This window comes from Artibeus jamaicensis, unplaced genomic scaffold (genome assembly GCF_021234435.1).
Source record: "Artibeus jamaicensis isolate MK-2021 breed Jamaican fruit bat unplaced genomic scaffold, CSHL_Jam_final contig_588, whole genome shotgun sequence".
In the NCBI taxonomy this organism is placed as follows: domain Eukaryota; kingdom Metazoa; phylum Chordata; class Mammalia; order Chiroptera; family Phyllostomidae; genus Artibeus; species Artibeus jamaicensis.
In genome coordinates, this window is record NW_026521895.1 from 8,053,074 (window position 1) to 8,076,534 (window position 23,461).

At 39.6% G+C, this 23,461-nt stretch overlaps 1 pseudogene; it reads left to right on the top strand.

Moving 5' to 3' along the window:
- Positions 1–18,999: 18,999 nt before the first annotated feature.
- Positions 19,000–19,099, top strand: LOC119036763 (uncharacterized; annotated as a pseudogene).
- The last annotated feature ends 4,362 nt before the right edge of the window (positions 19,100–23,461 follow it).

Below are 23,461 nucleotides of genomic sequence, written 5' to 3' on the forward strand. Positions count from 1 at the left end.
AAAATTTGGCCATTGTATGTTTTATTGTGAGAAATAGTCCTTCAAAATGGTTCATTGAACTTACGATGTATTTTGTAGTTAGAGTTTGCTGCCCAGCCATTTACTCCTTTTCTTTTTTAACTTGAAGAGCAGAAAGACTTCTAAAGTAGGTCAAAAAAAGAGGAGATTTAACTCACCGTATCCAGTTTTTACTGTCTCATTAGGCCAAATCCTATGGTCGTAGCTGCCACCCCCTTAAAGATGCATCACCACTCAGCACTGCAGAGGCTGGTACACAACTTCACTCCGTCCTCTCTTCATGGCTGTGGGTGCCTGACAGGCTGCCTGAGCAAGGTTACAAAAAACCATCTGTGCTGCAGAGCAGTGGATTCAAATAAACCCTAGGTCAGTGGGATGTCATTCGGACATAAACCAACAAAATAGATGCTTCATTCATACCCCTTTGGAACCGTAAATGTGCCCTAATTAAAGCAGGCACAACAGCTCTGCAGATGCGACCAGACAGCAAATGCAGATGCTGACTGCCTGACTCCTCAATTTCCAGGTTATGGCAATGGTAGTTGAATTACATTAACTTATTTGTAACTCAGTCTTCTCCGCTTTGACTATTTGGGCCTTTGCCTATTTACCTTATCCAGCCTCTAAAAGTTTTGTACAAAAGGAATACAGAAACTTAAAGGACATTCCATTCAGGGAAGGAATTCTTCAGAGCACTCTTTGTTTCATGTCGCCTGTATACAAGGGTTCTGACCAAACACTGAACCAAGTCTGGGGTCACAGTGGATCGATCCCAGAAATCCAGGAAAGAACAGCAGATTCAGCCTGTCATCTTGGAGAGTCACGGGCCAGCAATCAAGGTCAACCTTAGAACTCCGGCACAGAAAATTTAAATGAAGCTCAGGAACAATGTAACTAACATATTTGCACCATCTCTCAGTAGCTAAATTAGAGTTTGTCTGGAAATAAACTAAGACATAGTGAAATTAGAGTGTGATTATGTGTTTGACGTTCCACAAGTCTAAACACAGTAACTCAGTGTAAAATTAAAATAAAAAATTCTCCAAACGGTTTGCTTGAAAAGTATTATAAACAAACAGAAGTCATATGTCTTCCTTTGGCAAACTCCTTCAAACCCTATTATATCTCTGCATGGAAATAAAGCATAATAGAGTCACAAAGATGAGAAGCCAGAAAACAGAAAATGTGTCAATAGATGGAGCAGTTAAAAAAATGGTCTCAAATATTTTTACACTCCTTCCAATAAGAAGTGGAGTATATATCCTTCTTCTTGAATCTGGGTGGGCTTGTGACGGCTTCAACCAACACAGCAAAACAGAAGTCATGCTATGTAATGCTGAAGGCTATATCAGAAAAGACTATTCAGCTTCTACCTGGTTGTTTTGAAACACCTGCTCTGGGGGAAGCCAGGTACCATTTAAGAATTCTGACTACCCTAAGATAACCATGCTCAAGAGACCTCGTGCGGGAGTCTACAGCCCTCACTGAGCTCCCAGTCAATAGCCACCATCCACTGCCAGCCATGCGACTGACCCATGTGAAGGACCATCCGGCCCACCAGAGCTGATGAATCAGCCCAGCCAACCACTAACTGCAGCGTCCTGAGAGATCTCAAGCCAAAATTAACACTAATTCCTGACTCACAAAATCATGAGCAAAATAAAATTGTTCTCTTAGCACCTAGTTTTAAGATAATGCATAGTAACTAGAACAATAAGGTTTAAATCATTTAACTAAAAGACAATATTCTCAGGATAATGGAGAACGTGCCCATTAACTCTAATCTAATCACAAGGCATCCAAAGAAGGGCATCTCTGAGGAAAGCCACACAGCCTCTGTGCAGGCTCAGGCTGCAAGGTCAGAACAATGACTTCTAGGCAGCATTGCCTTCCCTAATGTCAGCTGAGCTCTGTCTCTGTAACTTGCACCCATCTGTCCCGGTTCTGCCTTCTGATGCCATAACAAGTCTTCTCTCTTCTTCTATGTGACATCAGAAAAGATTATGCAAATATAATAGGTCAATAGAAAATAAACCTTTTTGTTCCCCAGTCCTTTGAAGCACTAAGATGTTAAAAAAGTGTTCTCTCCTAAGGCAGCCCCAAGGGTCATAATGTTTATACATTCTGTGCATATGTACTTCTTACATGCAAAAATGGATGAAATCATTGCATGTAAAATAAATCTGTTTTTATTCCAGATTATTTTTCTTGAAATGTGTTTAAAATGCCCAGATTCCAAAAACCAAGAAGAAAATTACATGCCAAAAATTCAGGCTGGATCAAAGAGTTAACCAAATACAAACAAGTGAATTTGTTCATCAAAAAAATGAAGAAAAATGCAAGTCAGTATTTATATTTTGCAAATGAAGGAAACTCAGTATAACTTTGAAGATTATTAAGAAAAACTCATAATCACATACAAACTCATGATTTTTGCATAGTAACATTCAAAACACATTAACAGTTAAGGACAAACTAGAAAAAATATTGCTGGCATGCAATAAAACAAAAAATTAAGAATCTTAACACACTTTTAAAATTATAGTTAGAAAACAAACATTCCAATGAGAAAATATATGTATGTAAAAATAAAAATGAACAATTCACTATAAAAAGTACAAATGGCCTATAAATGTACGAAATAAAATTGACCTCTCCTTTGTTACCAATGAAATAGTAGTTAAATAACCTTACATCATTGTTTTGTTCCCTTAGCAATGCTTTTCTTTTTGAATCACCAATAACCATGGTTGACAAAGGTGCAGGAAAGCATCCTTCCATTTATTGTTTATCAGTTACTTTCTGGCCCAATCTTTCTACAGAATACTTTGAAAAATTATGGGTAATTTTAACTTTCTTCTTTGTAATTTTTAACACTTTCTGAATTTTATGCAGTAACTATTTTAATCTTGAAGTCGAAATATAGATAAATATATGAACCCAAGCAGACAGGTTTATCATTTTCTGAAGTCTACTTACCAACTACTCAGATTGTCTGGCAACAAAGATAAAAAAGCCATTTAATGATGAAGAGGTATTTGATAAGAGAAGGGACAGAAAGAAGAGGCAAATAAAACTTAAAAGAATAGCCCTGAAATACAGGCATCAGAAATGTGTCTTTTTTGGAAGAGGACTGAATAGTGGAATAGGAAGAGCTCTAAACTCTGAGTCAGAGAGCTCATGGCCTAGACTTAGTTTGAGACTAACTTGCCCCTCGACCCAGAACAAGACACTTCCTACTCTCGTCTAAAAATAAACACATCGGACAAAAGAATCCCAGATTCCTATCCAACCTTAAAAGACTAGTCTTTCTGATGAATTAAGACATGATTTGTGTTTCAATAGATTTTCTTTAAGTGGATAATAGCACGACTAGAATTGCCAGTCAAAATAAAGGTCACATAGTTAGATTTTAATTTTAGGTTAACAGGAAATAAATTTTCAATAAAAGTATATTTCACACAATATTTGAGCCATACTCATACAAAAAAAAATTTTCTTTTTATTCATCCAATACAGGGTGCCTCTAGCAGGCAATCTATTCTGGCATTCCCATTTGAAAAATGCACATGCTGAGGAACATACATATACTAAAAGATTTGTTGTTTACTGATATTCAGATTTAACTGGGAATCCTACATTTCACTTACTAAATCTGGCAACCCTGGAGATAACTTCCTTAACTTATGCAATCTAACTGTCATACAATGTTCAAATCAAATTATATTTTGCCATCCCTGGTCTTATATTGATATCTGTTCTCCTTTCTTGCTCACCTCCTGTGTCCAGTCCAATGCTAAATTGTCAGTAAGGCTGCTACTTCCAGTGTAGGATAACCCATTGGACACCTGTCATGTTCAGACACTGCTGAGACTGCTATAGGGGAAGAAAAATCTCTTTTTCCTCTACCCACTTTAGGTTCTCTGACAGGGGTCTGTAAATCAAACTGGCTAGAGGCAGATTAATGAAAGAAAACCAAACAGAAATTTAGTTGACAAGTGTGTCACACACATACACATGGGAGAACCTAGTGATAAGTAACCCAAAGAGGTAGTTAGCACTTGGATTTGAAAACCATCTTAGGCTTAACAAAGACAAAGGGCATTTGGGCTTCTGATCAGGGGAAGAAAGTTATAAGAAGGTGCACTATTTTCACCGATATGTCCCCTAGAGCAAGGGACATAAAGGAAAGAATAAACAAATGGGACCTCAACAAAATAAAAAGCTTCTGCATGGCTAAAGAAAGCAGCATTAAAATGAAAAGAGAACAAACCATATGGGAAAACATATTTGCCAGTGATAACTTAGACAAGGGTTTGATCTCCAAAATACATAAAAAACTCACACAACTCTACTCGGAAGACAAACAACCCAAATACAAAATAGGCAAAGGACTTCAACAGACACTTCTCCAAGGAAGACACACAGAGGGCCCAGAGAAATATGAAAACATGCTCAGCATCACTAGCCATCAGAGAGATGCAAATTGAAACCACAATGAGATACCATTTCACAGCAGTGAGAACAGGCATCATAAACAAATCAACAAATAACAAGTGCTGGTGAGGAGAAAAGGGAACCTTAGTGCACTGTTGGTGGGAATGCAGACTAATGCAGCCACTGTAGAAAACAGTATGGAATTTCCTCAGAAAACTAAAAATGGATCTGCCTTTTGACCCAGCAATTCCACTGCTGGGATTATACACTAAGAATCCTGAAACACCAATCCAAAAGAACCTAGGCACCCCAGTGTTCATAGCAGCACAATTTACAAAAGCCATGTGCTGGAAGCAACCTAAGGGCCCATCAGTAAACAAGTGGATCAAAAAACTGTAGTATATTTACACAAAGAAATACTACTCAGCAGAAAGAAAGGAGCTCCTACCCTTCATGACAGCATGGATGGAACTAGAGAGCATTATGCTAAGTGAAATAAGTCATACAGTGAAAGAGAAATACTATATGATCACCCCTATAAGTGGAACCTAATCAACAAAACAAACAAGCAAGCAAAATACAACCAGAGACATTGAAATAAAGAACAAACTGACAGTTACTGAAGAGGAGGAGGAAGAGGGATAATGGGGAAGGGTCATCAAGGCACATTTATAAAAGACACATGGACAAATCCAAAGGGGGTAGGTTCAAGGGTGGGAGGTAGGGATGGGTGGGGTAGAGGGTTATGGTGGGGTGAAAATGAAAAAAGCTATACTTGAACAATAAAAAAAATAAAAAATAAAGTGACTTTAAAGATGGAAAGTGCCCAGGAAAGTTGAGTAAACAAGGGTTGTTAGTAAGGTTTTTTATGGAAATTTAAGTTGGTACCTTCTCCATTGCTAAGGGTTGTTTAGAGTCATCCTCCTCTTGGTATAGGACAGGAAATATGCATTTTGCAAATGGAAATTTCCTTGATACGTGTACATTTTCTTTGAAAAAGGAAAAGTTGTAGACCTTCAAGCTTTTCCTGCAGCTGCTCATTCTCAATAGCTTTTGGCTCAAAGTAATCTTCATGCCAAAGATGCACGATTTGGGTGGCATAGTCTGGGATCCATCGCTGCCCAGGAAGAACATGGCCTCAGCCTCAACAGTGAGGCCCATCGTGGAGGAGTCATGGACAGGAACTGCGATCCTTGAGAAAGGAAGTTTTCTTTGGAAGTGAGAGCTGAGCGGTGCACCTCCCTGCCCCTCACAGCCCCTCGGCTGGTAAAAAACATATAATCAGGGCCCATAAGGCCTTACTTTCTTCTTCTTAAGAACCTGCCCATCCCCTGGGGGGGTGGGCTGGGATGGGAATAAAAGACCAAAAACTGTACTTGAACAATTAAAATAAAATTTTTAAAAACCCTGCCTATTCCTGAGGAAATAAACCATTCACAATTTAAAGCAAGGTCATCAAACTTCTTAAGGAAACAGATAATAAATATTTGAGGCTCTGGCCCTGGCTGGCATAGCTCAGTGGATTGAGCACAGGCCTGTGAAGCAAAGGGTTGCTGGTTCGATTCCCAGTCAGGGCACATGCCTGGGTTGCAGGCCCGGTCCCCAGCAGGGGACAGGTGAGAGGCAACCACACATTGATGGTCCTCTCCCACTCTTTCTCCTTCCCTTCCTCTCTCTCTAAAACTAAATAAATAAAATATTTTAAAAAATATTTGAGGCTGTTTGTCAATATTTGAGGGTGGGGCAAAAGGAGGTTTATAGTTGTGACTACAGAAAACAGTTATTTCTTGTATTATTTATTAATTATTATATTATTTTTCCATATAAACAATTATAAACCTACTTTTGCCCCACCCTGTATATGGTCTTTGTTACACATTCTTAAGAAAAAACAATCTTTTAAAAATATAGAAATCATTCTTAGCTCTCACAAGCGATACAAAAATAGGTCACAGTGCAGATTTTGCCCATGGGTTATTGTTTATCAACTTCTGATTTAAAAGATTACTGGTTTCAGGGTACATTTATAACATAATAAAACCCAAAGTTCACAGGTAAAGGAATTAAGCTGTCACAGTGGAACTTTGGAAACAAGTAATTATCAGGAGGATAAGGAGACATCATTATTAAAGAATATTGTTGATGCGAGAAATACACAAATAAAGCCTGGCCTAATCTGGTCTTTGTTAATTTTACTGTCAGAGTTGAGTACACAAGAGGCACCCATTAATACAGCTAACACTTGATTAGCTCAGTTCACCAAATGTATAGCTTTCATGAGGAAAGCAATTTTATTTTTTTAGAAATTTGAGATTTGGATTATAAAAATGGAGGGTTACATTTACTTGTGTCTATCTTAGAAATACCCAGAATATAATAAGGCTTCTTTGATAAACGTTTACCTGGTTTTCCAGAATCAAGATGTTAAAGGGAACGTATCCCACCCTCCAGCACGAGACAGGCACATGGCTCCACTGAGTCTTCAGGACCATCCATTGGCTGCTTTTCCGACCCACTGGGGCTAAGATTTTCTGGGTTTCCTCAGGGCACCAACAAGTCAATGGATGAAATTTGTGTCTGTCCGGGCTGAATCCTACTAGTTGCATGATCTTGGCCAAGTTACTTAACATTTTTGAAGCTCAAATGTCCCTTCTGAAAATGGGTATAAAATGACCTGCCTCATTTTGTTGTTGGGAGGCTTAAAACCAATAATTTATGAAAAGCTCTAGCACTGCACCTACAGGTAGTGTATGTTCACTAAAGGAGATCTGTTATGACTGCATTCCCATTGCTTTGAAGGCACTTTCGTAATGTCTCCTCTGGTCGAAGATGGATATTTCCTATCTCTGTATCCCCAAGATCTGTCCTATAACAGGGCCTCAGTCAAGATTCATTAAACTGAAGAAAACCATCACACTGACCTGCCTCTGTAAATAAAGCTCCTAATAGCTTTAACGGTACATTCTCTGAATCCATACTTAAGGAAGCAAGACTGCAGACGAGCTCCATCAGAATTGTCCTCAAAAATTCTGAGTCACTGTACTTATACCAAGAATAAGAAGAAAAGTTGCAAATAACCATAGGGCACATGAAACTGGGTCACTGCTTGAAGAATGCTCTGTTATTGGTGGATTAAAGATGAAGCAGTCCCCTAATTGCAGCTTTAACTTCCATATGTCAGTGTCAGCACTGCTCAGGGATAAACTTCTAAAATGATAACACTTTGATTTAGTATTAGACTTTCCCCATTCTGTGCACTTTGCCACCTATTATTTTCTTTTATCCTTACAAGGAGCCCAAGAGGGAAGGCAATTTTACAGATGAGCAAATAGCAGCACAGCAGGTTAAGTGACAGACAGAGGGTCACAGAGTGATTTGAATAGCAGAGCTGGGCTCCCAGACAGGCTTCCACCTCCCGGGACTTACTCCTGGGACCAGGGTGTGCCATTTTCACACTCATAGGACAGGATTCCTCTAGGAACTGGTGCCAGCACCGTGCTATTCAAGGTCCCCTGGGCATTCAGTTAACGTCTAGGGAAGGAAAGAAGCAAGAGAGAAAGGCAGAGAGGGAAGGAGTGATGGAGGAAGGGAATGAGAAAGGATGAAACTAGACTGGATGAAAATTTGGGGGGTAGTAAACTTTTGTGTTTGAAGAATTACAGTAAGAGAGATATTCAGATATTCTGGTGGTAGATACCTCACTAGCCTTCAGAACTTCATAGTCATGTCCAGATTAGAGAAGTATCAAGATTATTCAACGACATGTGCTTGACAACTTTCTGTGGAGCCATGTTTACCAACCTTACTAACCAATTATGGACACACACAGCTTACTGATTCATTGTTGTGTTTAAAGACAGAAGTCACAATTTCTCTCTAAAGAGTCCCTGTCCTCATACACAACAAGATCATTGAGGATCATTTAAGGAGTCCAGTAGATGGTACTTTTACGTAAGTGGTATATTATAGTTTACAAAATACCTCTGTCGGCAGTGAGAATGGCACCAGGTCTTAGACCAGTGGAGTCAGACCAGACCTTGGTTCAGAATCTTGGTACTTGAGTTCTGGCTAAGAAAAGAACTCAGAGCCAAGACTCAATCTGGAAGAGACAGTTTATTTAGAAAGTCACAAAGGTAGAAGAAGTAAGTGATAGAAGAAAAGGGCTCAGGAAACAAGTTACAGAGACAAAAGAAGGGGCGGTTAGAACTTGAGAGACAGAAAGGTAAAGGTAATGTGCCCGGAGGCAGGGGAGGCAGACAAGAGAAGGAACAGGCATGGAGGAAGAGGTGTTTGGTCTTTCCTGGTGTGTCCTTTCAAGGTCATGGCCTCCAATAATAGGTTGGTGTCAGGGCAGGGGGTCATCAGTCAATGAACCTGGTTTTGAAGTCAGCCATGGAGTTGCTTGTCCAGTTTTGCTGCTTTTCTGGGCCTGGAGCTGAAACTCAACTAAGGCATAGATGTAGTTGATGCAGGTCAGATCCTCAATGACCTGGGGGCTTAACGATTAAGGGCTATTCTCTGGCCCCTTTGTTTACCCCCTCTAAGGGTGGTCTGACCTGCCTGACTAGCAACATGGCAGAGAAGAAAAGGTCAGAGGAGGGTCCAAACCAATGACCAGAAGTAGGAAAGGTCAGGGGGTCTAAATCAAAAGACCAGCGATATGCTAGGGGAAGAGCTGTATCCCTGGGGGTGAGCTGCTTGTTTTCCCGGTTTTGCCCGAGCTAGGCTCCAGAGGCTTTCTGCCCCGGCCCATCATCTTTGTTCTGCTCCTGTCTAACTGCCTACCACACCTCTCCCAAAAGCTCTTGATCTACTTTGGGTAAGAGGAAGCAGATTTTGTCACCCCCAAATATGCCTTTTGGGATACTATCTTAAGTTGGTTATTTTTAAGAAAAGAAACACTCGAAAAAACATTGACCTTCCCCCCAACTGCCTAAAAGTAATTTAGATGAGGGCCTGCTCCAACTGTCCTTCTCCTTAGCTCAGAATGCCACATAAGACTCAACTGCCCAATGTATCCTCCGGCCTCATAGTCTTACAGCACCCCGCCATACACATGCAGATTAAAGTTGGTTATTTTCTTCTGTTGATCTGTCACCTGTTAATCCATTTATTAGTCCAGCCAGAAGAATTTAGAAAGGTAAGAGGAAAATTATTTTTTGCATCTTCACACACATGGGTCATCTTGAGAAGGTGAATAAACTGCAGTATGGGCTCTGTTCCACAAAAAACGGGAGAATATGCTCACGCACAGACACAGTTTTACATACAACTCAGAGGACAGGGAGCTTCCATACACCTTTCAGCAGGATTTCATGGGAACCAGTGAAGAACCTATCATTTATAGATTATATCATTTCAAATGAACAACAGCTTCGTGAGGTAGGTAAGCCAGTATCATGTATTCCATCTTCCGCATGCGGAGATTAAATAACTCAAAACCATAAGTGACTTATCTAATGGGAAAAGTTAATTAGGCAGAAGTAATATCAGCCCCCTAAATGCTGACCTACAACTCTTTCCCTATATCATGGTACCCAAGGTATATGTGAATATATAAAAAGTGTCCCAAGTAACTATTTGACCTCACAGGATATGAGTCAGTTCAAGAGGGAAACAGCTTCCTCTCCCTGTCACAGATGTTATTTAAATATTGCTCTGTAAGCCTCCAGAGCATTTCAAAAGTCACCAAAAAACGACCTTGCCCCAAAGGCCTAATTGAGATGCTGATGATGGATATGCTAGGCAGCCTTGAGTTCATAACCACTTAATTCTATATGAATGATGGAAGCATTTCCCAAAGGCTAAATAAAAGTGTCAAAGCAGGTAAGGTAAGCGCTATAATAGGAGTGGGTAGGAGGTATGCTGTGCGAGTATAGAGGATCCAGTTGGGCAAGAATTCAGAAGAAAAGGAGAATTTGCCACTCCAAAATATGTCTCTAAGGCATAAAGATTATTTTAGGCTAATTATTTTTTAAGAAACAGCAGGCATAAGAAAAGCTCTAAAAAAATGCATCAGTTACCCTTTTGTAAGAGATATTTATATTTGCTTGGGAAATGTCCACTTGTAAGCGTGTCTCCCTCTCCATGTCAGGGGGAGAAGGATGGCTTTAAATCTCTAGAAACTCTTATGATGACCTGAATCTGCATAAAAGCCTCACCCTTATTTACTATGCTCTTCCTGGCAACCTCCTATAACCAGTCTTCCCCACCTCACCCCCTATAATCACCCACCTCAACATCTTCTTTTGTCTTCAGCTGGAGATGGTATTTAAGATGATGTCTTAGGCCATTTCTGAGAGTGCCTCAGTTTTCCTGGGTCTCTGTCATGTATGTATACAGGACCTATACATGTGATTACACTTCAAATGTAGAGCCAATCATTTGTTAATGAACGACTCATAGGTGTGAGCAAAAGGGACAAGTCAGGAGTATCTCTAAAGTTTTGGCCTGAGCAATCGAAGGTTGGAGTTGGCATTAACTGAAGTGAGAATAAAGGGGAAGTGGAGTGCACTTTTGGACATGTTAAGTATTATATGTGTACTAGACACCAAGTGGAAATGTCTAAGAGGTAGTTGATGCACAAATAAGTCTAGAGTTTTAAGGAGGAATCTGGGCTGCACTTGAACACTGGCAGGAGGTGTATAAGTGGTATTTAAAGCCATGAGACTAGATGAGGTCCCCAGGTAAGTGAGCACAGTTAGAGAAGTTGTAACCGAACACCACAGGTCTGGCTGCCTGCCACTACAAAAGCCAATATTTGAGAGGCAGGTGCTGATGTAAAGGAAAGTAGTTTATTTTCAGGAATCAGCCACCTGGAAGATGGAGGGCTCATGTCTCAAAGCCCATCTCCACCTCTCAATGCAAGCGGAGGTTTTTAGAAGGAGGCAGAGGGCAACAGAACAAAGAGATCAAGGAAGGGAGTTGAAAAGTTTTGAGCAGTTGAGCACAGTCCTCTCCAATGAGGCAAGTGACAGTCCAGCATGCATTATCCTGGTTTAGTCATCCTGGTTTCATGTCATCCTAGCTCCACAGCTGAAGGTGAGCAAACCTCCCAGAGCTGGGATGCCTGAAGGTCAGAGTCTACAGGGTCCAGCACGAATAATGCCCCTTTTTTATTACAAAACCATAAGCATGTAATTCTGTAACATAACAATATCATACTCAAGTACACCATATGACATTTTAGGTGAAATGTTCAAATTAGAACTGCAAATTATTACACCCACATTATTACCCTAACAACCACACTCAAGCAGATGTTACTTCTACTAGCTCCTGTATATATATATATATATATATATATATATATATATATATATATATATATTTAGACATTAGTTCCTAGGATGCTTATATAAACATTGCTGTTCATCTATAAGCAACATATTCGTCAGAGTCAGCACTTACAGAAACAATGTCAAAAGAATGGTGGGATGGGTTACAATTCCCCATCATTATAATTTTCCACTGGGACAAAAAGGCCCAAAGATTCAGCTTTGAGCAACCCAATGATAAACAGTTAGCAACCTCTAACGGAAGCATCTTGGGTTATAAGCTTATTTGTGAACTGTGGCCTAGGAAATGCTGTGTTTTAATGGCTTGGGCTATGACATATCTCAGACAATCACTGTAGCAAAAAGAGTGGGATTAATCAAGTCTAGACCAATCAGGAGCCTCTCCCAAAGTCAGGCATAGGAGCCAAGGCCAAAACCCATCCAAACTACACAACTGAATACAGAGAAATGGGTCAGATGTTGGGGAGAGCTCCACAATGCCCACCACAGTAACTGTGCATTTTTAAACCTTTTGTTGTTGCTGTGAGAGTTAGACTTTAATATCAAACAAACTTGCATTTAAATGCAGGCACTGTCACCAACAGTATGACCTTAGGCAAGTTACTAAACTTCTTAAACCTGTCTCTGTATTTGCAAAATGAGAATAATAATACTAGCTCTTACCATGAGAACTATCTGAACCAACTCAGCTATTTCACTGTAGAGTGTGTAATATAATGCTTCCTGGGTACTGAATGCTCAAAAATATTAAATACTATTTTTTTTTAACCTGGATTCCCTTCAAAGTGTTGCCTGAGGGGGGAAGGTGGGGAACATGTGTGCTTGTAAATTATTTGGGAGGTAAGCCCAGGAAGTAGGAATATAGGAAGGATGGAGACCCAATAACAGGACTGGTTACTATTAACAAGTGACAAGATGGGTTGCACTGAACCCCTTGGAGGACCCCATGAAACGTGCTCAGAATTGGCAATAGGAGAATGCATTTATCTATCAACTCCTGTTCCTGATTGATCAAAGACGTCCCCTACCCCCCACTTAAACGCCCCACATTTCCACATTATAAAATGACAAGTTGAGCGTTTCCCACAGGTGTTCTATACCACTGCTTCAGATGAGACCCGGGGCAAGAACCAGAGTGGACAGGCTGGGCGTGGTTAGATTGCCCTTGTGCCAAGCAGACTGATGGCGGTACAGAACTGGCCCCTCCAAAGGGGCTGAGAAGAGCTGAAGCCAAGAGGAAATAAGATGAGCTCAGGGGTGTGTGATAAGTACTGTGTTGTCATAATTATTATTATACATTCTCATTAAATCTCTACGTTGGAGATTCTTATCTATGGTTCTTGCTTATATTAGGTCTGCTTGCTAAATGCAAGGCTAATTTCTTCTTTTCACATCTATAACTCAGTGTTTTGCAAACAGAACATAGTCAATATTTGTTAAATTAAAATGAATTAATGTGAGATAAAGCAAATTGCATATACATGAAAATTTATCACTTGAAACCTGGGTTTCGGGCCTGTGTGTGCAGGCTTTTTCATCTGTATACTGTATTTCCAGTATACTTTTCACTACATTTCTCCCTCTGACAATCTGAAAGCAGAAATTTGATGTTAAAATCAATTCGGACTGCTTTATTTCCTTTGGCTCTGCACTGGAGAAAACAACGACAGAAGCCACAAAACCCTGATTTTCTACCAAAGGCAATTAGACTCTGAAAAAGTTTTTTCTTCTCTAATTGCTTCCCCAGCTACCTTTTCTAGATTCACAGGAATTAGTGGTGGAGAGACACAGCTCAATTGGCTGTGCAGAGTTGAGCTCCTCTGAGCTTCGTTACAGCCGGGGTAAGAAGAGGGCTACCGGCAGGAGCCTGTCCATCCCCCTCGCTGCTCTGCTCCCGGAGCTGCTCACAGAGGATGGAAGGTCAGCCTGCCTCCGTTGCCCAGTGTTCACTGAGCCAGTTGCAGGCTTCACTTTTCACGCCAGGTAAGTAGAATATCATTAGCCAGGTAAATAACACAGGAATTCATTTTATCTTAGCTCAATCTGTTCAGTATTTCCCCATGTGTGAGCATTTTGTTGTTTGTTTTATTCTTTTCAGTACCCGTATGCACTACAACAAAGATAATGGGCAAGTGCAGCCTTATCCACAGACAAACTGAGCCACTAGCTATACTGCATATTTAGAGGGCAAGTCCTTCCCCCAATAAAGGCTTGTAAGTCCTTATGAGTACTTCATTCCTCTCCGCTAACAGTCTTCTTCCCAATGAGTCTTCTTTGACAAAAATTCCTGATTTGGAGGCAAAGAGATTAAGCGCACTCAGCCTCTGATAGCTGAGTTTATTGGCTTGGTCAGGTACTAGCTGAGCCAGGCATTCCAACCTTGGAGGCTGAGAGAGAGAGCCAGCAAGGAAAGCTGGAGGGCCCGGGCTGAGTGTAGGCTGGACAGCCTGGAGCCGGTGGAAGACATTGCAAACCTGTGACTCAACCATTTGACCAGCCAGCCCTGAAACGGAGAGAATACCAGCCTTCTTCAAATCCCTAAAACTACAGTGCAGGCTCTTTGCTCTTTGTGGTCCCAAATGGAAACTAGATATTATCTTTAACCACGGAAGACAGAGTGGATCAGCGTGAGCAACTGACTACACCCAAGGAGCACCACAGAGGGGACTCAGATGCCCTCGCTGTCTGGGTTCAATGACTCTCCCGGGGCTTTGTTATCCCCGTGAAAAATTACATTACAGTTATCTGTTCTTATCACCTTTCTCTATAGGAGCATTAACTCTTTGCCAGGTCTACAACCTTTTATAAGAACAAAGCACTTAGCAGTTTTAAGCATAATTTACAAATGAAATGTTCGCCCTCTAATTCTAAAGGCCTCTATCAGGCTGTCCTTCAGAAAAGAACATTTAATACAAACAAAGAGGACCTTCTCTCCCTTTGCCTGTCCTCAGCCACCCTTCTCTGTGGCACTCCCCCACTCTGCTCTCACCCCTCCCGGCAGACCTTCCTCTTTCTCTCCGCCTTTCTGCTTAGAGTTCTTAGTAGAAGGGCACCGGGCCTTTGCTTTCAATTTAATCTGACCACCACCACCCCCTCAATTATTTTCTTATGGGGCCTTGCATTCCTGGCCTCATGTCTAATTTTGGTATAACAGGCTTCTAAGACTGCTAAAAGCATTTCCGAGATTCTCACCATTCAATCAACAAATATTTCTTAGTTACCAAGAAAGTGCCCTGTTTAGGGCTACAGAGATGACAAGTGTCTGTCCAGAAGGAGCCCAGATTCCAGGGGCAAGTGTGAGATCAATTAAGCCAGGAGGCCATGAGACTGAGCTGGCTCTAATGCAGGGGTCAAACTCATCTTCACCGGGGGCCACATCAGCCTCACGGTTGCCTTTGAAGGGCCGAGTATAATTTCAACCCCTGGACAGTTAAGGAGCAGTTACATTTATACAGTCCTAAAATCACGTCAGCCCTTTGAAGGCAACCTCGAGGCTGATGCCCCCCACCCCCCACCTGAAAATGACTTTGACACTCCTGCTCTAACGCTAAGAGAGGTTGGGGGAATAGAAAATTCCCCCTTTCTCCTCTTCATTCTTCAGGCTGGTCCAGTAATTAAAATGGCACAAGACAGAGTAACCAAAGACAAAAACATACAAATGGGGGTTGTATATGAATCCATTTGGCCTGAGGCCAAAACAGGCAGTTAAGGCTTTATGTGCCATCCTGATCTAAGAGGAACGAGGGTTGTGGTTTGGAACTTCAGAGAGCAGAAAGGCACTTCACTCTGAGATGGAAAAACAAATGTTTGGTAAACAGGAAATGTCCACTGGGCCATCTTTAACAATGGGACACACAGGGAAATTAGATCAAAAAGGGCCTGGCTAGGTTCCTCCTTATCACACACTAGTTCCTGTTAAAGTGTTCTTATCTATAATGATAGCTCCCTTTATCTAAATTCCTTTCAGGCAGTTAGGGGGGACCTCAAAGGTTCTTTCTGAGTCTTAAAAATCAGCAGTTTAGCCCTGGCTGGTGTGGTTCAGTGGATTAAGTTCAGGCCTTCGAATCAAGGCATCACCAGTTTGATTACTGGTCAGGGCATATGCTTGGGTTGTGGGCCGAGAGCCCCCCCACTACCCGCCCAGTTTGGGGGTATGTGCAAAGCAACCAGTCGCACATCAGTGTTTCTCTCCCTCCCTTCTTCTCTCTGGAAATAAATAAATAAAATATTTAAAACAATTTTTAAAGAAATTACCATGTTAAAGTAATCAATATCCCAAAGAGAAATATTTTGGGATGGCAAATTCTGCTCCCCTTCACAGCCTACACAGCAAACCAAAATCTAAACCTTGAAATGCCTTGAGGTTGCAAAATTAAAACATAAGCACTCCCAATCACAAACTGACAACAAGGCTTGCAGCTATAACCAATCGGTAATTTCCTTACTTTGTTTCTGCTTTTTCTCCACAAACGTATCTCCCCACTGCATGTAGAGTTTGGTTCTGCCCAACTGGGATCAAATTTTGCTCAAATAAGCTCATTTTTAAAAATATGCCTGTTTATCTTTTACCAAAACCATTAGCATTACAACAAATATACAATGTCATAAACACATCCATAGAGTTGTGAACAGAGTCTCCTTTGAAGAGTGCTGATTGAGGCAGAGGACCCTGCCTGAGAGACATGGAGGTACTCATACTTTCCCAGGAAATAAATCTTTGGCCAGTAGCTTATGAGATGAACAGGACCTTCATAAATCTAGCAGTTCATGCAGAAGCACATTTCTCCAGACTAGAGGCAGAGTATGAGCAAAACAGAAATATTGCAAAGTGTTCAGCATATGAAAAATGTGGTCACTGCATGGCAGATGCAGCAAGGGTGACCAAGGATGAGGTTAGAGAAGTTTGTTGGTCAGAAACAGAGTCATGAAGGCCACGCTGAGGCAGCCAGAGCCAAGAGAGCCTGGGCAGCTTGGAAATGACACGACCGAGTCTGTTTGTAGTAAGGGGCTTACAGGGGAGAAAATGCAGAGGGGCAAGCATAGCAGGAAAAAGTTTGTCTCTGGTTTACTGGTTTGGAGGCAGCAAGTAGCAAAAATTAGGGAAAGATGGTGAGAGCTTGAACTACACTTTTGAACAAGGGTAACAAGATGAACAGGTATCGTCACACGGTCCAGTGTGTGTGTGTGTGTGTGTGTGTGACAGAGAGTGACCAACTGCTTTCAAATCTAAACCAGTGTTTGCAACTTGAACTTTGTCTTAATTTGCCCTATACTTGAATTTGTAAAGTTTTCTTCCACTTTATGTGTTCAGTGAAAACTTGCTCCCAGCATCTCAGAAACCAGCTGGCTACATTTTAATCAGAAAATATTTTTCTTACCTACCAGCAACTGATTTTTTAGGGCTGCCATTACGGATAACAGATGTTGAAATATTTCAACTTACTTTTTATTTCTTTTTTCTCAAGATTTTAAAATGGGTTTTAAAAACATTTGATATAGTTTTTTAGCCTCAATATGTTTTTCCTAACATTATTTCTCCTTTTCTCCCAATGTATAATAGGAAAAATTAATAGCTCCTATTACTGTTTATTTCCCATCTGTTAGAAACGATAAAAAAATTTCAGATGTGCTTATAAAATACCTTCCAAACATGCCATGTATAATCTATACTATACTAAACATTATGTTCATTGTATATATTTTATGTACCACTTCTGGCTAAATTGTGCATTACTGTAGCTGAGTCACCCTGTCTCACCTATTGTAATTATACCAGACTCAACAGTGACACTGCAATGGAATTGGGATATCACATATTTATTTAGTACAAAGTATATAAGCTTTTTCTATACTTATATAGCAAAGTATATTCTATCTTTCTTAACATCAAAACAGTGGTAGATAAGGATGTCATATTCATATGTAAAGTATAGAGTTTAAGAAATTCAGCATATGAAGTAACAAAGATGCTGTGGCAAATTTACTTACATATTTTTCTTGACATAGTGCAATTCTTGGTTATTTGAAACAGAAAGTAAGAAAATAAATAGTTGCCGTCTTAAATCTCTCTGCAGACTGCCCAGATACAGAGCAAAATTGGTAAAAGTTCCCTTCATTCTATCGTGTCCTCCTCACTTCACACCATCCCTATGGACTAAAAATAAGCCTCGAGAAGACTGAGGTGAGCTGTCTATTCATTGTCTTACACAAAAACTGGTACCTAAAAATACTCATTGGGACAGATTTACTTTACCATTAGTAAACTTCAGATATTCCTTAAACTCCATTTCAAACACACACTGTTTAATAAGAACAAAATACAAAACTTCTACGTATCCCCTAACAGAAGTAGATATGGTAGACACAGGTGTACATTTCAGGTATTCAGAAACATGCCTGAGCAATGAGTATGTACACACACACACAAACCTATTTGCTGACATGGAACCTCACCTGTCCTCTTTCTCAGTATCAGATGTCTGCTCCACTTCCATAGATGCTGTAAATGGCTTTATTCAGTGGTCAGAGTTAATAATCATAAGTTAATTGAAATAAAGTTTGATCATATTTTGCAGTTGTGATTCAGTATTGTGTCTTACTCTTTGGGGTTCCTGGCATAGTTTCATGTAAATGGATTCATTTTGATTAATTATTAGCTGATAAACCAGTGCCCCAAAATTGTTTCTAAAAAGAAAGAGATAGATTTAGAGTAGAGTATTCTAGACGAACTGTGCACTTCCATCCAACTATCGAGTAGCCCAGAGGGTTCTCAAAGTATGATGCAATGACCTCTGGTAATCCTAAGACCCTTTCAGGGGACCTGTAATATAAAACTTGTTATTTTTATAACAATACTAAGAAATTATAATAAGCTCTGGCTGGTATAGCTCAGTGGATTGAGCTCAGGCCTATGAACCAAAGGATCAGTTTGATTCCCAGTCAGGGCACATGCCTGGGTTAGAGGCCAGTTCCCGGCAGGGGACGCACAAGAGGCAACCATACATTGATATTTCTCTCCCTCTCTCTTTCCTTTCCCCTCTAAAGATAAATTTTTTAAAAAATTTAAAAAAGAAATTATAATAATATGAAAAATGTGATTTTTACAATACTAAGAAATTTATAATACTAAGAAATTATTTACTAAAATTTATTTTTATAATACTAAAAAGTTATAATAGTAAAAATTATAAGAATACTTAACACTAAGTGCTACTTACACTAAGAGATTAATAATTAATACTAAAAGATCACTTCTTGGCCTTTTGGCTAAGATCAAGTGTAGTATCTGTTCTTACCAGTTTAATAATTAATACTAAGAAATTATTTTTATAATATTAAGAAATGATAAAAAAATAGTATTTATAATACTAAGAAATTATTTATCTCACAAGTTTACAGGGGAGGTTTCCAGAAGCTACCGGGCATGTGATGTTGCAACAGATTGAATGCAGAAGCACTTGAGAATTTGGCTGTCTTCTATTAAGCAAGACATGAAAGAGATTTACAATAATTTAGAAAATATCACTCTTCTCATAATGATTTTCTTTTAGAAATATAGTTATGTTTCTTTAAAAGTGTCATGTTAAGATGTAACTATTATTTTAAAATAAATTATATAAGCATTTTAGCAACATCTATTTTAATTTCTCCTATTTCAGTAAATACTGACTGGTAAACTCATATAAACAAAAGTCCTTTGGGGTTTTCAATAACCTATAAGAGTGCAAAGGGGATGTGGTACCAAAAGTTTTGCAAACCGCTGCCCCAGCTTCCAATGATTTCTTCCATGCTAAACTCATAAAGCAGAGACAGGTGGAGAGAAAAGGTCAAGACCTTAGGGTTCCTTGTCCTGGCTCCCTCAAACGTCCCCAGATTACTCTTACAAGCATTAATTTGAATCTCCATTGATTTGGTTTTCAATTTACATTCTAGTTAAAATTTTCTTACTAATATAACCAGACTGAACATGCAATTAATGAATTCTCCATAGTTAATTCTAACAGCATCCAAAGAGGATGAAATGGGAAAGAGAATAAACATTTATTAGGCCCCTACTGCATGTCAGACATTATAAATAGCAGGTGGTTAAGAAAAAAGGCTCTGGAATCTGACTGGCTCAAATCAGTCTCCATCACTGGCAAGTTGTTTGAGGTTGGCCAAGTGATTTAGTCTCTTTCTGCCTCCATTGTCTCATGTGTAAAATGTCATGTCTCATCAGGCTGTTGTGAGAACTAAATGAGTCCTTACAGGTAAAGCCTTTTGAACAGTGCTTGATACACAGTCAGTATTAAATAAATGTTAAGTTTATCTGGCTACGTAACCTGCACAAGTGTTGTAGGAAGAAGTATTGATCTCCTCTTATTGCTATGAAAACTGAGGCTCCAGTAGATCATGGAATCTTTGACAAGTATGAAGACTGCAAGTGGTAGAGGTGCTATTTAACTTCAGGTCTATAGTTTGCAAAGTGTCTTGCACTAGATCAGTGATTCCCAAACTTAAGCTCACATCAGACACACACTAACCTGATAGTTCCTGATTCAGCAGGTCTCAGGTGAGACCAAGAATCTGTACTTTCACCAGGTTTCCTGGAGTTGCTGGTGCCACTGACACAAGAGCTACACTTTGAGAACCTCTGTCCTAGAGACCAAGCTTGTATTTGTACCCACAAACAGCCTCCTTAAATAGACTAGGATAGTCTCACTTTGCTATTATTTTTGTAGCCCTCCTTTTCTGGACCTTTCTTATATTTCCACTGTTACAGGGAAAATCAATGTTTATGATTACTTCTGTAAGTTTACAACTAAAAGAATGATCTTACCAAATAATTACTCAAACTCATATCTTCCAGAAGTGAAGAAATAAGAAGACCCAGTCAATTGATATTAAGCAAGAGATTTTTTTCCTCCAAAGCTTACATGTTTTCTATCATTCACCTTACATGTTTCCTACCCAGTTACCCAAAAATTAAACCTTAAAATAAATGATGGAGGATATCACCAAGATTTCTTACTTTCATTCCTTCTTTCAAATGTGATTTAAATATAGATATGTATTCCAGACAAAAGGGGGGAAAAGCTGGCTTTCTCACAGGAACTCAACTTTGGGGTAAGTAAATACTGTTTCTCAACTGTGAGCTCATCAGGACAAGAAGAGGAAGGGGAGTGAAAAATTAATGTTCTGAATCAAATTGAAGAAGAGTCACCTTCACCAACTGAGATTCACTCTCTAATGAGAAATAATGTGATTGGAAATTGGCAAGGCAACACATGGAGATAAGTCAGTGGGTCAAGGCATGTGTGGTACAGTAATATAGTAGCACACTCCTGGGGTGTGCTGTCCTATTTTAGATTATTTATGTAAGATGTGCAGAACTCAGCACTGGTCAAGAGGAAAGCAATGACAATGTGGGATTTGAGAATGGAATGGATATTCTATTGCCTCTGAAAGAGACAAAACACTGAGGACAATCACCCTTCTTAACAAGAATCACAGGGCCAGGGTAAGAGAGCAGAGAACAAAGACCACATGCTGAGTGTGTCACTTCTTCTAGAGTTCCTTTTCATTTTAAGTCTTCTGGAAGCTATGAGTTCTCCTTTCTTCCTTTTCCCTATACTCCACTGCTAATTAAACACATTTCTGCTTTTTGATTGTTGTTATTGTGCTTTAAGACAGAAGAGAGAGAACTGAGAAGACTTTTGGACAGCAGTTTATTGTCTAGTAAAAGAATTTTATAGGTATTATATTTAAAGGAAAACATTTCCCACTGAGAGCAGGAGAAAACAAAAAATATTGTGCACTGGCATATTTGAATTAGGTATTTGAAATAATGGTCAAGCTGTTAGAAATATATATGGCTTCTGAGGATAGCCATGCAGACAAGTTTTCTAGGTTAGAATAGACAATTTCATCCGTGTTCATTTAAGAATATTTATACTCAAACAGAGAGGCTCAGGTAGTCTTCCAACCCTATGATACTATGAAAATATAAATTAAACATTGAATCAAGGTGCCTGGTTTTAGTGTGATGTCCCCAGGCCTTGCTCATTTCAGTAATTGCTGGTTGAGAACTCTGCATATGCCAATCACCATGCTAGGTATCAGTGAAACAAAAAAGAATGGGAAAAGACCAATGCCCCTAAGTTACTTTTGGTCAGTCTAGTGATTATGCCCAGGTATTCTATTTCCCCTTAGGTGTTTGCTGACTAGCTAATCAGCTTCATCTCATACAAAACCTCTCCAGGTCTCTGACTTCCTCAGACATAATAAAAGTACAATTAGAATATGCCCCAGCAGAAATATGCTTCCCTTTTCCTCCCTCACGGTTCTCAGCTGTACCAAGGATGTTCTGAAAAGGACAGTATGCACCATAAATCCATAAATCTATAGGGTCAGGGCTGGGAAGGAGAGCTGCCATTCGACTGACATAATAAACCTCCAGGAACAAGCATGAGTACCCAACTGTTAGAGTCGTCAGCAAAATTCACAGATTTAATTATTCCCAAGTAATTGCAGAAAAGATCATCCATTACTCTAACTGCTCTGAACAAGAAGAGCCCATCCCCTGAAACGACTTTGTAGTAGCATAAGTGGAGATCTATTCATTAGAACGATGAAATAAAATGGAAATCTGTTTTCTTTTCAGAGCAATGCGATTACCATCACTGGTAATGATATTACAGCAGGAAAAATGTATTGTCTGCTAGGACGCACATTTTCCATTTTGCCCTGGCCTTCTTTCTGCCTTGGAAGTAATCGTGGTAAGACATTAATAATTTGGGCTCATCCTAAACATTTCAACCTGGTGCCCATTTTTGGTGCTTCTTGAACAACAGGATTCAGAATCCTCAATGCACAGTAACTTCTCTCAACCAATTCTAAAAGCTTTTTGGTTTTTATTTTCTAAAGCCCCTTTAGTTATACTCACAGTATGCAGATTAAAAGACTAGTGAAGTATTATTCCTTTTGAAAGGCTGATTTAAATTGGAAATGGAACTAGGTATTGAACAGCTACAGAGGCTAAAAAACTAGAATAAGGTCTTAGCAGGAGAAGGTGAAGGTATTTTATTTTATTTTTTTGTAATACAAAAGCAGGATTTGGAGCAAGGATTATAGAGCCGGGGTAAGCGGTTTGAGGGAGAATAGAAAAAAATAAGGTGATATATGGCAAACCCAAAAGAAGCTTGTATTTTACTTCATATTAATGAGGGATTAAATATATTCATGAATACTGAAATTACAGTGAAACAGGATGGGGCGGAACGCAATACGAGTTATGACTTGAAATGTTTAAAGTTTTTTTTTCCTAATAGAAATGTGACTGCTGATTGGGGGTGAACAGGAGGACCTAAGCAATTAAAAGAAAGGCTTTAGAGCTCATGGCTGAGACTCAAGGAAAAACCAAGTATATGAGACTCGGAGATGAAAAGAATGAAAGAGAGGTATTAGGACGGAGTGAACCGGGAGGAAAGAACGCCACTGTCCTGGCACTAGGGTAGGGCCCCGACAGAGAAGGCACATCACTCACTGGTCAGGGGCACAGATACAGCTTCTTTTGGTTTTTCTCTTAAGTCTGGAGTGTGTATATGTACAAAATAGATGATTTTTTAAACATATTTAGCATTCATTCTCTCACCACACCCCAATAACATTCTTCTGAATGAATTAGGAGAAATACCTTTCACCTCATTTTACGGATGGTACAGTTGAAG